This window comes from Amphibalanus amphitrite, unplaced genomic scaffold (assembly GCF_019059575.1).
Source record: "Amphibalanus amphitrite isolate SeventyFive unplaced genomic scaffold, NRLGWU_Aamphi_draft 000045F_arrow, whole genome shotgun sequence".
In the NCBI taxonomy this organism is placed as follows: Eukaryota; Metazoa; Arthropoda; class Thecostraca; order Balanomorpha; family Balanidae; genus Amphibalanus; species Amphibalanus amphitrite.
Window position 1 is genome coordinate 487,655 of NW_024881541.1, and position 15,216 is coordinate 502,870.

Below are 15,216 nucleotides of genomic sequence, written 5' to 3' on the forward strand. Positions count from 1 at the left end.
TGTGATTGGCAAATATGGCGGATTGAAACAGACGCGCCAAAAAATGTAAGCAGTACCGTGGTTTAAAAATGTCATTATTTTTATTATTTTGTTTATGGTTTTTCTAATTGTGGTTAAGTTATTATTTTAGAATTAAATATTTTTGTTAATTGTAGTTAAATTAAATCTTTTAATAATTTTCTTTCATAAAACCAATCCATTTATTGAATGGCCAGCTGATTGTGACGCCCAGAACCTGCAGAAAAGCTGTTTTCCTATCGCCATTTTCGAGTCAATTCGCCGAATTTAATCAAATCACGCTAATTCCTAGTGAAAAATGGAAGCCTTTTCTGTCCAATAACTGGACGCGATACCGCAAGTACCGGCTTGTTATACCGTTTTTCACCCTTAGTAGCGGGGGCTGCATTTATGCCCATATATGGTCATCAAAAGTCCATTTATTGACCAATCAATTTTTTGACATTCGCCTCATAGTTTCCCCAACTGAAGTGATGGTCTGAGTAATGTACACCATTTGCCTCTTTACAATTTTTGACATGTTTTGAATTGTAAAATCTAATAAAATCATGCATTAGAAAAAATGTGGTAGTCGTTAAGCAAGTGTCACACTTGTTTTTGCAACGAAGGAGAGGCGCTTTACCCAGAGATGCTTGCTAATCAAATCAAACCAAACCAAACCTAACCAAACCTGGCCTAACCTTACCTACAACCTACAATCTTAAACCTAAAACCTACCACCTTAACCTACCCACCACACTAAATCCACACTGCACCAAGCCATTAGCCAAATCCGCTCAGCACCATACCAAATCTGCACCAGCTGAATAAGCCCGCACCAACAAGATCTCGTCAAAGTTACCATATTTTGCAGATTGGCTGCTCCAGTACACATTCATTATTCATGGTTTCCATATGACGTTCAATATATCTTTTGCTGGATTATATGAAATTGAAATAGCTGTGCAAAATGTGCCGGACCATGTTTCTATATGAATTCAATGATTTAGAACTCCATCACTCACTGGTCTTTTTATGCAAGGAACTGTGGGCAGTGGGCACAGTCTAGCGAAGCTAATAAACCTGCAGTGCAGCTTCAACCTTACCTTAACACGCGCACCGACGGGGGGGGGCGGATATCCGCCCCCCCCCCTGAGGTTTTTCGCGAATAGCGGGAAAACCGCGGTGCGTAGCGCCGCGAAATTTGGTACGACTATTCTCTAATCAATTTTACACATGGTGTGCAAGTTTGAACCTCCTAACTTTTTAGGTCAGGTCACCAGGTCACTTTGAATGACCCAACCTCAAGTCACTTTTTTGCAACTTTGTCACCATGCCAGAGCTACAGTAGATGTCGGAGGCCTTTGAAAGTCGCAGGATGTTATGAGGTCATTAGTAGCTACAATTTGTACATCTCGGAATTTTGATATCGGTGACCTAAGGTCAGGTCAATTTCGCGACCTCCCCATTATAAGTCAATGGGGGAAAAATCAACTCCCTGTTTTTACCACTAAAACGGGTCGGAATGGCCCCATATACCATACATGACTTCATATACGATCAACCTTCACTACCTTGAGGTCTGTTTTGCTGTTGGGCAGCTGTAAGGTCATGTGACGTCATCAAAGGTCACCAGCGGTTTTTTGCCAATAACTCCGTACAGGAACAAGATACAGCCGCGCGGATGGTCTCATTGTGTTCAGCTCGTCAAGACGCATCGAATGATATATATGATGACCTCGAGGTCACGTGACCTGAGGTCAACCTTTGACCTTGACCTTTCGAGGTCAACATATATATCATTCGATGCGGATTGACAAGAGGATCACGATGGTGCCCTTAGTTTGTTCCTATCTTGACTAGTTCGAAAATTATTCGAGAAAAACTCTCCCCATATCTAGCGCCGCCATTTTGACTTTTTTGACCCCTGTGACGTCATCGTTGACCTGACCTGAAAATGACCTTTGTAAAAATTGTAGACCTTATCCGTGCGTATCCGATGCCGTTTACCGCTTGTCGCTATCTTGCTTCGTTCTCGAGATCTCAGGGGGGGGCGGTCATCCGCCCCCCCCCCCGTCGGTACGAAGTTGGCGCAGACCCCCGTCGGTGCGCGGGTTAAGGTTTCCTGAGTGTGCAATATGCATTCAAAAATAGATTTGTGTTTGGACGAATAAGGTGATGGTTCTTTCTTTGTTTAGTGTTGTATTCATATTTCAGCATAGTTCTTCAACTCAATTACTTGACCTGTCCAGGTCACCCATTATCTCAAGAGCACTGCTTAACAAAATGAAAATGATTTTTATGGGTGCTATTAAAGTATGAACATGAAATATCATCAGCTCACCAATATTCTTCTGAATCATATGATGTTTTGTATCTCTTAATGATTTCCATTTCATCAAAAAACATACTCCACCCTTGTAACATTTATTGTACATGCCACCTTGGAAATACATTCATCATGATTCGTGTCACTGTAGCATTTGTGCTCGCTCATTTGCGCCTTGTGGCAACACTGACAGTTGCTCACAAATCACAATGTTCTATGTTTAGGTATTAACCACAAATTATAATAGTAGACAATACTCTACTCAATTAACTAGGTACTTATTGGATGAGAGAAATGTAAAAAATGGACTTAACAAGACCGGTCAACCAGGTCCCTTGCTTTGGTGATCTGCTGATTGTTCTCGTACCAAGTGAACTTCAACATTTTATGATTTTACACATTATTAATATTCACTAGAAATCAATATTTGTGCTAAAAGACCAATAGGTACTGGCATGTCTTCTTCTGTTGAAAGGCATACCTAACACAGCCTTTTTCACACTTCAGCCCATAATCTTGTTTCAAAGTGGCTCAGATTCGAGTCTTCAGTTCCTTTGGTAGTGCAGTATGAGGCATACCAAGTTCCAGTGGTATTTTTGAAGCATACTTATAGATCACTTGCCAAAACAATGCACCTCATAGAAGGCTTGCTACTGTTAAGTGAATGTTCGCCATTCGATTTGGCCAAAATCATAATGAAAAATGGCGTTATAGTTCTTTTTTTCAAAAGGTGTTTGGCTCCAAGTGCATTATCGAAGCTCTCACGTGTGTTTTGGCAACTTCAGCGTCTGGCTAAGAATTTCTTGCCGTAAAAATGATCGATTTCGAATTGTACTCGGTAAATGTAAATACATAGAAATTGTGCCTTCAAAAATGAGCATACTATTTCATAAATATGCAAGATATTACAACAAAAATTACCCGACGTTTCGTTTATTATAACTTTTTCAAGGGTAATGAAAAGACACACATTTAGGTATCTACGAGAACATGGGATATGTAACAGCGCGGGCAATTCTTCATAGTATCACTTCCTGTCTGCAAACAGGTCGCAAAGAAACAATTCACAAATCATAGGGTCTGTTCCCGTCGCTCCTCCAACCTCCTCCAAGCTCCTCTAACCTCCTCCCGTTTCAAAAAATCGTTCCCGTCGCTCCTCCAAGCTCATCCAAGCTCATCTTGATTCCACATCTCACCACCACTATTTGCCTCTTCCCTCATCCCAAACGAAAGTTGGATTTTTGGAGGAGGTTCTGCGTAGACATATCTGGCGCACGTAATACAAATGAGAATTGTTTATAAATGAGACTTGAGGGAAGTGGAAATTATCTTAGTGATTGATGAGGATGGGATATCTTTTAATAGTTATGTTCGATATAAATATATGGTTATTTTATTAGAAAGAGATTGTTAACCCGCGCCCCACTGGGGGGGGGGGGGGGGCTATTTATAGCATTTATAGCCCCCCTCCCGTTTTTCTGCAATAACTTCCAAACGGCTTGACGTATCGACGCCAAACTTTCAGTACCTTCGGCTGCATCAATTTGACACCTTGTGATAAAATATGAACTTCGTAGCTACCATAGGTCTGCCGGAAATGACGTCAGAGTGACGTCATGTTCGGCCGATTTCGAAGCGAAACATTGAACCACGGCAATCGCTCCCAAGAGCTCAGTTTTTAAGCTAGATCCAATTTCTTTGCATGAGGGGACTCAGAATAGACTGCGCTATCAAACTGCTATCTCAGATTTTCGCAATTTTGAAAATTTCGAAAATTTAATATAATTAAATTCAAAATTTATATTTTTACATTTTTTTCAAAAAGTTTTTGACTTTTCGAAAAAAAAACGGAATATATGTGATAGAACGCCTGATCATGAACAACTCTAGCAAGTTGTAGCTAAATAGCTTCAAAAATGGCCAAGTTATACGCATTATTGCAAAAAATCACAATTATTAATTTTTTCAAATCAATTTTTCAGCACGTATTTGTCATCGTACGCCAATATAAATAGCACCATCGTGATCCTGAGCTCAAACTGCATCCAATAGGTAGGGGAAATTGGGGGAACGCCGAATACTTTTTTTCTGACGCCCGTAGCACGCAAGGTAGACAACATAAGCTATTCTTGTTGGCGTCATTCGAGAGGCCAGTCTTTTGCCTTTCAAACATACCAGGCGCATTTGATGAATTCGCATACCGTTAAGCGCACAAACTAAAAATATCAAAGAAGTGACTTTTTCGGCGTTGCCCCGGACTGCGGGGAAAGCCGAAAATGGGATAAATGATCTACGGGGAATGCCGACATTGATGTTTTGCCATTTTATCTCAAACTTTATCCATGACACGCGTTTTAAGAGCTTGAGGACGCGGTGCACACTGGAAGTTATAATTGTGTGATATAATAAGAAAATGCCAGGTAAATCATTCCTTATAGGTAACAGGCCGTTGTGTCGGTTGAAAGTGTAATTTGTGTGACTGAAAATACGCGTTGCTATTCTACAGCAGTAAAGTCCACGTAGCGTGCTTTTAAGACGTGCGTAATCGCACGTTTTCGGCATTACCCCAGCCAGCCATACTTTCATTTGCAGGCCCATAACTTTTCAACGTGCTGTATAAATTTCAAATAGGCAGCACACTTATGCAAAGACATGCTAAAGATTACTTGACCGAATTGGCCAGACAAACGGTAGCATAATGAGTAAGAAATACAGCTTCAAAGGCACGTGTAGTACAAGGGAAACGTACCTTGAAAAAGCTCTTGGCGCCCTCACAGCCGAAGTATTCCGAATGACGACTCGTAACAAACATGCGATAATTGTAGTCACTTAAGCTTCAGAGCATCACTGACAGGTGGCATCCATGTCTTACGGTTTTCGAAATATCTCGAATTTCGGCTTTGCCCCAACTCCGGCATTGCCCCAACTTCCCCTACCTTTTTTGTTGAAAAATTTTAACTTCAAAATTTGACCTTTTTTGACCTGAAAGTGACCTGACCTAAGCTAAATTCGACTCAAAATGACCTCGAATGACACAAACGACATCAAATTCGAAATCTTTGGCCTAAATGGACCATAAAACATGTGTCACGTGACCGACGCATGATATAATATTTTCGTGACCTGTGATGACCTGACCTTGACCTGAAAATCAAAGTACAAGTTTGGTACCCTCAGGGTATCTAGAGCATCTGTTCACGAGTGTGTGAACCAAAAATGAGCCTGATCTGACTTGTAAGACGGCGACCAGAGCCCAAAACGTGAACAAGCCAAAATGCTAATAATTTTTACTTTGACCTGACCTGTGACGTCATCGGTGACCTCGAGGTCAATGAAATTAGGTTTCGTTCGACAGTTTTTCTGGGGCTATCAGACGCCGTTTGAAATTTGACGATCGGCCCAGTAGTTTCGGAGATAGGGGGGGGGGCTATGAATAGCCCCCCCCCCTCCCCCAGTAGGGCGTGTTATACGCAGACCCCAGTGAGGCGCGGGTTAACTCTAAATTGCTGTTTGCGCGCCATAAATCGCCGACCGTTACAGCCCGCAAACAGCTGATTTCCTCGCAAAAATGTTCCCGTGGCTCCTCTGAAACGGCTCTCCTCCAAGCTCATCCAACCTCATCCGAGATTTTTTGGGAGGAGCGACGGGAACAGACCCATAATCTCTCCTGACTAAAGATGCGGTCACAGAAGCAAGCCTAAAAAATCCATTTGAAATATTCAAAGTTTGACCAGTAGCGATAAATGCCGCCTCTACAACTTTTCGCTGAACTTTGGAAAAATTCCTGTCGACACATGTAGCCCCTGTCCAGTTAGGCAGATGCCCTTCTTCCTCTGCGTGAACAACAAAGGCGTTCGAAACTCTATGATTGCACAAGTGAAGTGCCCCTTGTGCTCGCGAACCCTCGTTTTTAGACCCCTTCCCGTTTCCCCGTAGTACACGCGTGGGCATCCACCGCAAGGAATTTTATATACTACGCTATCTCTGTTTGACTCTCTTTTGTTTCGCTTGAAAATTCCGCCTATTTCAATTTTCTGTCCCCCTTTTGCAACAATGGACAGGGCCGGGCCCACCAGCCCACCAGCTTTGAATATTTCAATTGTTTTTTTTAAGGCTTGCTTCAGGTTTATTTTTGTGTGCATGAATCACTTTTGAAATGTTTTTTTTTCTGGGGAGGATGTCCCCCCGGATGTTTTAACTGGGGGACCGTCCCCCCGTCCCCCCTCCCCGTGTCCGACGCCAATGGTGCTCGGTGGTCATCAGGATCAACTGCTTCCTATTTCAACATTTTTTTTTTTTTAAAGTCGCTGCATAACCCGGTAACATAGGGCTACAGCGCCGCGGAATGAAGCGCCTTAGCCCTCGCCCGGTATTGGTGTTTTGCCAGCCGCGAGTGTATAAGAGGGGGGGGGGGGGTCCATTGGATACTTTTATTTATTTATTTATTTATTTATTTATTTATTGCGGTTCTTGGCGATATCCACATCGTGGCTCTTAGAGCGCCGCGTCAGTACATGGGCGAGACTTATGACAGTTCATACAATAAAATACAAGAATAGTGATTAAAATGGTAAGTACACGCAAAAACACATTTGGTATGAACACATGGGTACGAGAACAACCTACATGCAAAAGCGAAAAACGATAAAAATGATGTCATAGAGTCAGTGGTTAAGATCAGCTACACAATGAAAGACAGAACCTTTTTCTTAAAGTCATTGAGAGACTTGCACTGCCGAGTGGCAGGGGGAAGAGAGTTCCACTCTTTTACAGCCCGATAGGGAAACGCTTTTTTCACACACTCTAGACGGGGGTGTTTTTCTGCACTAGTCTGCAGCATGGTTTCGTCGCATGTGGCCCTGGTACGTTGCTTAGATATTTCAGACCGGCGTTTGATGAGACTCCGCATAGCTTGCGGTCCGTCGGGCACGTTAATGATGCGATGCACGCATGTGCAGTCCCGGCCTACTTGCCTAATGGCCTAATGGCCTACTTGCCATTAGGCCCCTGATCGAGCTAGAGCTTCCCGGAAAAAAGGGTGCGTGATGCCCGTGACGAGAGGAAGCCGATGATACCCAATTTAAAGGTCCTAGGTGCCAGGTCCTAGGTTTGACCTTCCAGGTCAGGACAATGACCTTGAAAGTCGGGAAAATGGGGACCTGTTAAAACGTCGTTAAGTGTGGCTGCTATGAGGTTTTTCGGGGTGCTGATCACGAATATCATGTAAGTTTTCATCACAGATGATGTCTTCATGCACTTAGGCCAGGTCGGGTCAGGTCAGGTCAGGTCAACCAGTAGGGGTCCTGCCGGGTGTTCGTAGTAGGTGTCAGCCGTCTCTGTCAGCTTCGTAACATGTCACGAAGGTATCAAATAGATGTAGCAAAATGTGGACCCGGGGACCCGGTCTATGGAACCGGTCTGGACCCGGATGGATCCAGACCGGGTCCCCCAAAATATTTGGCCGGGTCCTATCATTGTGTTGTATGGTAAATGTTAATATCTTTTATGCTTTGGCAAACATAGTTGATGCAGTTTCCAGTTCATAAGTCTCTATTCCACTTTTGAATTTTAATATCCCTGTAGCTCTAGAAATCAAATATCAATAACATATGTAGGTAAGTATGCTTGAAATCTATTTATGAATAGACACAAATCCAATTGAATGTGCTTTTGGTGACCGATAACGACTCGAGTCAATTATTATCCAGAGTCAAGTAAGAGTAGTCCTTTTCCGTTTTCAGCTTAAGCCACTAATAGGCAACCATGGTGAATCAACTCGCGTTCTCAACTTTGTAAACGGACTTTCGGCTTGGTTTTTGCTGGAGAGCTTCAGCAGTTCATCTGCAAGCAGTTAGGATTGAGCAAAGCGCAATTATATCAGCTAACGAAGTCAGAGAGAGCAAGAGATAAACCTGATTGCCAAGCTTGGGCTCGGCCAAAATGGGCCATGCACCAGTTGTCAAACGGGTGGTTGCTTGTCATGGACAACAAACGTCACCGATCTAGCTAAAAACTAGTTAAACGATAGATCAGGATTGTCTACAAAACATCTGTCTACTTTGCACCACTATCTTTGACAAAGTTTTGGAATTTGGGGTCCTTCGCCTGAAAAATATGCGAAAACTACGGGAAAAGCAACGCAAATCACTACAATTCATCAAAAAAAAGCATAACATATACAACAAAAAAGTATATTGAAGCACGCTTTGTGGTCTAACGAAGGTATTCTGTCATTTGAACCGCCCGAAAAAGGCGTGTGTGAACGTCAGATGGCTACAACGCCCCGGCAGCGGAGACGGCCAGGCACCCGTCGAAAATCAAATTGTGAGACATTTTGAGCCACGGTGTACTCTAGAGATGTCAATCGGATACCGACTTTTTGGTATACGGATACCAAACCGATACCAACTTGGTATTTGGTATTTCAATTCTAATGTGTTTGGTATTTTGTTGGTATCATGAACCCCCACTAATGTATAAAAGGCTAAGAAATCGGTAAAAAGTTGGTACTTCCCTCATTTTCCCAAGCTGGTTTGGCTTCGGTATTTCTCCACGGTTTTGGTTGGTATTTGGTTTGGTATCGGTATTCTGATTTTCCGTAACTGACATCACTAGTGTACTCATTCGGCTTGATATGATGGCCCAAAGACAACCGTTAGCACAGAGTACCTACTACTGGGGTAATATTCTACCAGTACAAAAACTGGATGCCGTGACCCAATGGCCATGAACGGGTTTGTTTTGGAAACCAAATATGTTGGAAGCCAAAGGTCGCGCCATGCTCAGACATGGAGCTTCCCCACTTCAGATGTAAAAAAAAAACGCGGCAAAAGTGGTGCAGGCAAAAAATTTTGTTTTGGGGGATAATGCCTTGCCTGGGCAGCTAAGTTCATTCATCAACGCAGCTAAGTCTGAATTAAATAAAGTTTTGATAAAAACTGAACCTTATCATCAGGACATTCAGAAAGGAGTGATAATCGATATGCTATTAAGCAACAGAAGAGTGCTTGCGATAAAAAGAAGTAAGAAAATTGCGTACGAGCTACGTCGCACAGAAAATCTTTTATATGACGCATTAAGCAAATGCGAGTCAAAGCTCGCCAATTCGCCGACAGAGGAACTGCACTGTAAAAAATATTGACTAGCCCCTCGTCAAATGATTCTCAACGCTAAATGTCGGGGGTACAGACTAGTTTTGCATCCTACTTTTGACACACGCTGCGAGCCCCTGGCTTGTTTTGTGTTCGTCAGATGACAGTTACCAGGTGTCGGTTAGTTTTTAACACGTCCCAAAAATAGCTGGAGCGTTTCTGCCTTGTTTTGGAAGCAGGTCCTCGTTAATGCTGTGTATGATAACAAAGTGCCTAGTAACAATAATAACGAAAAACAATGTCAAAACGAGGGTGGCTTGTTTAGTGACGATGCTCAAAAGAGGCATCGTCTTGTTCCTACTTAACGAATGAAGCTCAAACTAGGTCAAAACTAACGTATTGCTCAACCCATAGTCAGATGACCAGCAGATCCTACCCCGCCCAATCCAGTCATCGAATTTGCCAGCGAATTCGTTTGAAGACCATCATATTATTAAATATCGGTGGTCTTCAAACGAAATCCCTTACCAGTTTGATGACGAATTCATCCGGCCCATTCCAAAAACGCTCAAGATAAAATGAAAGTGTATTTCTGAAATAATGTGCTTTCTTGCAATGCACCTTTCGTATATGGGTACCCGTCAAAATTCGTGGAGATTTGGGTCGATATTTGTCCCACAACTGATTTCCTAGAAATCATTACCTTTTCATAAACCATGCACCCTAGGCTGTTCACAGTTGAAATTATTCAAAAATGCCATTGCGCATGCGCGTAAAATGGTCCGTGACCCAGAAAAAAATAAAAATTTCGCCTGGGTCACGCATTATCAAACCAGATACGTTCACTCACCTCATGCGCGATATAACCCCCTTATCGGCAATGACCTTCTCCACACGTAGGCGGAAAGACTTGCCTGTCTTGATGATGTAGGTGGGCAGAATTTCTCTTCTGGGTCACGATTTTTTTCCTGGGTCACGCTAAAATTCGTGACCCAGAAGAAAAAAATGCGTGACCCAGGGGAATGTTTTTTACAGTTTTCCGAATATGGCAAGTTTGTTATCGAATACTAATCTCCAAGTACATCTTATCTGGAGTACCTGAGCACGCAGCAACACGACACTGTGATTCTTTTCGACACTTACCAGCCACAAGCCACAAGGGCGTGTGACCCAGAATAAAGAAATCTTATGGCACGCAGGAGATGATTTCCCCTGGGTTCGCCCAGCCCAACTGACAGTTTTCAGTTTCCGCCCCCGCTCTCTGCGCCTTCGCGGGATAGGACCATATGCAAGTCTGCAGACCCTGCTTACCCGGTCCGTAATGCTTTGAATGAGGAGCTAAGTACCGTGACCCAGAAACAAACGTGACCCAGAAAAAAGTTTGCCAGAAACCGTGGGACAGACGTTTTTGCGCTGTGCAGTTTTGCTAAATTGTATAACCAAAAAATAAGAACCATGAAGAGAAATTTCAATGTTTTTGCTATTCACAACGCTCCCTCGCGCTCAATTATCTCTAAAAATAACTACACAGCAGCTCTGTAGATTTTTTTCGCAGGTTGTGGGACAAGCTAAAATACATAGGCACACAAAAGCACAGTTTTGGAAAGATGTCCAATTTTTTTTTTTGCCACTTTGCTGTTGCCTTTTCAATGATTTTTTTCTTCAATCAAATGTCCAAATCTCGCGTACGGACCCGTGCTACGCTGAAATAAGCTCATTTATTGACGTGAGGCATTATTGAAATCGTGGGACAGCATATCTCCACGAATTTTGACGGACACCCATATCAAGCGAACCTTTCACTTCCAGCGCCCGTTTACAGTTATCAATCGAATCAGAAGCATGCACATACCTATCGATAGATCTGAACCTAAGAACACAGAAGACATTTTGTAGAGTACCTGTCTGAGCCTATGCAGTGGAGCCCGTGAGCCGCCCAACCGCAGCTGCCTCATGAACTTGATGATAGGTCTGAACCTCAGATTGGCCAGAGCTTGGCCGTCAATAACCAGCTTATTTATATCCACAGTTGTAGTGACTTAGGGTTTGGAATTTGCCAAACCTAAGTTTTGATTACCAAGAGAAGTTTTGCTTCTTGCACTTGCCTTTTCTTCATAACTTTGGGCTTTGGCGGAAATCGTCGTAGTGAAACTTCAGTGTTCCGTTAGCTGTCGGTTCTTGAGAGAGTTGGCCAGGCCGGACACCGGGGGCGGCTCCACAACTTTCGAAAAATTAAACCTAAGTCCTATTGCACTGCATGGAGAGCAATTCATTTAAAATCGCTCTTGTTCCCCCCCCCCCCCTCGACAACTTTGCAAACGTCTCTGCGCGATTTGGTTGAGAATAATGGCTTATGGCAAGTTATTGAATCAGAACGTCGATCACTGCAGGTCATATATCGGCAAGCAATTCTTCATAACTAGACACTGCACAAATGGAAACGATACAGGTTTGCCCAGTGATAAACACTCGCACTGCACAGACGCGCACACCCCCGACCGAACGCGGCACGGCACAGCGCAACTGGCGCCGGGAAGCCGGGAACGCATTAAGTGAAGGATTCACAGGTGCGCAACTTTATTGCGAACAATAAAAACCTACCGCAAACGATTAAAAAAAAGCTTTAGGGCAATCGGAAATACAAATGTATTGACTTATAGAAATAAAATTGTCATTCACCTTCCAAATAACCCAACAATTTATTTGCCGTAAAAAGTGTCTGGAAATGGAAAGTTGCAAACATGATTCAGCAAGTAGGGAAACGCAGCAGCTACCTGGCGAATAATCTCAGGCTGGTTTAGTGACGAGTGCATTGCTACGGCTTGTTCCTCACCCTTCACAGATTACTATGACAAAACTACCCCTAGTATTTTGATCATCCTGAGCCTGACTTTCACCTAATAATTTGATGAGGGTCTTCCTCGTTTCGGATTGAGGCGAAAACAAACGTCAAACAACCTTGATAGTTAATTCAGCACTTCAAAACAAAGGTACACCTAGGGTATCATTACAATACCGGACCATAACGATCTGGATAGTTCTCAGCCTGTAAGCTAACTAAGCGGTAACTAGTCAAGTGGTAGGTACCGGAAGCATTGACAACCTGGTGACTGTTTCGAGACCCTTGTTTTGACACATAGCTCGTCAATATTTTTTACAGTGTGGTCAAAGAGTACGAAAATACCAGACAAAGATTAGATGAGATCAAAATTAACCGTGGCAAGGCAGCAATTTTGAGGTCTCAAACAGTATGGACAGAAGAAGGGGAAAACCAAACTGACGCATAAAGACTGTGTTCAAAAGCGTAACCGCGAGCACTTGTTGACGAATGAAAAGCGTAGGTACTGCCCGGTCGCCATAGCAACTAGTAAGCGTCACAAATTTCGAACACTATCCGAGTGCGCCAAGTTCGACTACATCGAGGACGATGGATGATGGTTGCCAGCTGATTAATCTAATGAAGCGCGAATAAATTCAACTTTTGTTTGAGATTGCGAGTAAATATGTGTTTGTTAATTTCAAATATCATTAAATTAGTTTTTGTAAATAAATTAACTACAAACGCCTCTGCGCAAAGTGTTTCAAAGAATAAATCAAGGCTTATGAAAATCGTGAGGGGGGTTGGGAAAAGCAGGAAAAAGGGTCACGTGACTGGTGTCCCAACCTTATCTGTAAGAATCTTGGGAAAAACCAACTAGGTATTTCATGAGAACTGCACAACAGAGAGCGATGCAAAAAACGATAAGCACCCTCCAAACTGATGATGGATCGCTAATACAAGGTAATCAACCTATTCTCAACATGTGCGTTGAGCACTATCAATCGCTTTATTCAAAACAGTTAACTAACGAAGAATATCTAGATGAGTTTGCCTTGAGCGATGAAGACCCAAGATTAACGGAGGAAGAGAAAAATAGTTGTGAAGGGTATATAACGAAAGAGGAATGCAGTGCGGCATTACTTGGCATGGCTAAAAATAAAGCAGCAGGAATCTCTGGATTTTCTGCCGAATTTTTCTCTTTCTTCTGGAATGAGATTGGGGACATAGTTGTGAGCTATTTTAACGATGCCAAAGATAACGGTCAATTATTCATAACTCATAGAAGAGGGATTTTGACGCTAATACCTAAGAAAGGTGATCAAAAGTTGCTGTCAAATAAGAGACCCATTTGTCTCCTAGATGTTATTTATAAATTGATTGCCAAAGTGATTGCGATAAGAATAAAGAAAGTTGCTGATAAATTGGTAAGCAAAGATCAAAGTGGGTTCTTGAAAGGGAGGCATGTTGGTGAAAATTCGAGACTCATAGCAGATGTAATAAACTATTGTGAATCAGATGACTTAGGAGGTGCAGTATTAGCGGTAGATTACAAAAATGCCCTCGATTCAATCGACCACGAGTTTATTTGGCACACATTGAAAGCATTTAATTTTGGTCCTGAATTGATAGCATGGATAAAGCTTTTATATAACGGCTCACTTCTGGCTGTTTGCAATAACGGTTTTACGTCAAACTGGTTTGAGTGCGGTCGCGGTACTTTTCAAGGTTCTCCGCTGAGTGGTTTACTGTTCAATTTAGTAGGAGAAATATTAGCAAACAAGATAAGAAGGGATAGGCTAATCAAGGGAATTACAATTGCTGGCATCGAAGTAAAATTGAGCATGTATGCCGATGATACAACGGTATTCTTGAACTCGGAAGCGTCGGTGGCCGGTGCATAGAGTATTAGAAGTATTAGACAATTTCAGAAAAGTTTCTGGACTTGAAATAAACAGAACGAAAACGAAATTGATGTGGGTAGGATCAGCTAAATTTAGGAAGGAGGCCGTGGAAGGAATTGAAGCTGTCTCGAAGTTGAAAATCCTTGGAATCACCCACAGCGCCGTCGCTGACTGTGCGGAAGAAAACGTAGCACCTGTTATTACAAGAATTAGGAATGTGCTGAACAATTGGTCTCAGAGGCACTTAACGTTAAACGGACGCATAACCATTTCAAAGACGCTTGTCGCATCCCAATTAGTGTATCTAGCTTCCTCTGTGAGCATCCCTAAGGTAGATCTACAGGGTGGCGCCGATAAATGAAGACAATATGTGCTCCACACAAAACATTTATTTTGTTGGCAAAAGTCAGTACTTTGGATGAAAGCTTGGAACTGGGGTTGACTGATGGCGACCTGTCGAGCACACTTCACTCGATGAATCCCCCTCCGCGTCGATGACGGCCTCGATGCGCGGCCTGAACCGGGCGCAGGCCTTGGTCAGCATGGTCTTGTCCATCTTGACCATCATCTGCTTGATGGCTGACTTCAGAGAGTCAATATTGTTGTGTGGGTGTTTGTTAGTGTCCCTCTCGACTACGCCCCACACGTTATCAGGGGTAGCCAGTAACAGTTGGTAGCATTAGGCCAAATGGGCGCTCAAAAACTACTACCCCATAGGGTTTCCATGTTAAATCGACCTTTTTCAAGCGAGTCTCACACGTAAGCGAAATGATAAAGTGCCAATATTATTGTGGGGAAAGGTAGCCTCATGCTTCCTCTACAACCTTTTTATCTAGCGTTTTTCGATGCAGAGGCCATAACAGGTCCAAAAAGCATTGGGCGCTGCCCGAGGTACCAAAAGCCCCTCCATGAGAGCTCAAGTTCCTGCGCATGCGCACATTGCCTCAACCCTGTACTGCCGTAAACTAGTGATTCTGCTCACGGACTCGATCAGCCAATCAGCGTCCCCGATTATATAGATAAATGTCGCTAGCATCACGTAAATCCTGCTTGCGAACACATTTTAAGAATGAAACA

At 43.0% G+C, this 15,216-nt stretch overlaps 1 protein-coding gene across 1 annotated transcript in view; it reads left to right on the forward strand.

Moving 5' to 3' along the window:
• The window catches only part of LOC122377472 (formylglycine-generating enzyme-like), a 67,167-nt gene that overhangs the window by 711 nt on the left and 51,240 nt on the right, over nucleotides 1-15,216 (forward strand). The window lies entirely within an intron of this gene.